Raw genomic sequence first — 779 nt, 5'->3', positions numbered from 1 at the left:
TTGGAGTGAGTCCAGGGGAAGGCAACAGAGCTGTGAGGGGTCTGGAATGCAAATCTGATGGGGAAGAGCTGAGGGAACTGGGGTTGTTCAGTCTGGAGACGAGGAGGCTCAGGGAAGATCTTATTGCTTCCTATGATGTCCTGAAAGGATGCTGTGGTGAAGTTGGGGTTGGCCTCTTCTAGGCAACAGCAATAGGATGAGAGAGAATGGCCTTAAGTTGCACCAAGCGGGGTTCACGGTGGAGGAGTTAAAAAACTTCTCTGAAAGAAAGGTGATGCACTGCACAGGCTGCCCAGGGTGGTGGTGGAATCACCATCCCTGGAGGTGTTCAAGAAACGTGTGGATGTGGCACTGAGGGGCACGGTCAGTGGGCATGGTGGGGATGGGTTGGTGGTTGGGTTAAATAGCCTTATCTGTCTTCTCCAGTCATAGTATTTCTATGACAACAGAGCTAAAAGAGAGAACTGGACAAAGCTACACCACGGCGGTTCAGAGTGGACTGTGGAAACATTTCCTTACTATTCACTGCAACATAACCACCACCCTTCAGCTAGGGTAGTGGTTAGTGACCCGTGCCTGCCACTTCAAGAAGGATTTCACAACGCCCTCGGAATACGCTCTAACTTTCAGTTAGCCCTGAGGTTGCAGCGGCGGACTGCACACCCCCCCACCCGCGGAGGCCACCCGGGGGCTTTCCGCGGCCGCCCCGCGCCGGGCCTCTTCCGCCGAGGGCGGAGCGCAGCCCCGGGGCCCCGCCTGACAGCTCCGGCGCCGCCGCC

The sequence above is a fragment of the Centrocercus urophasianus genome, unplaced genomic scaffold, assembly GCF_019232065.1.
Source record: "Centrocercus urophasianus isolate 14NV4802_14NV808 unplaced genomic scaffold, USGS_Curo_1.0 seq_16, whole genome shotgun sequence".
Classification (NCBI taxonomy): Eukaryota; Metazoa; Chordata; class Aves; order Galliformes; family Phasianidae; genus Centrocercus; species Centrocercus urophasianus.
The sequence above is the reverse complement of the archived record's forward strand: the minus strand, read 5'-3'. Positions refer to the sequence as shown.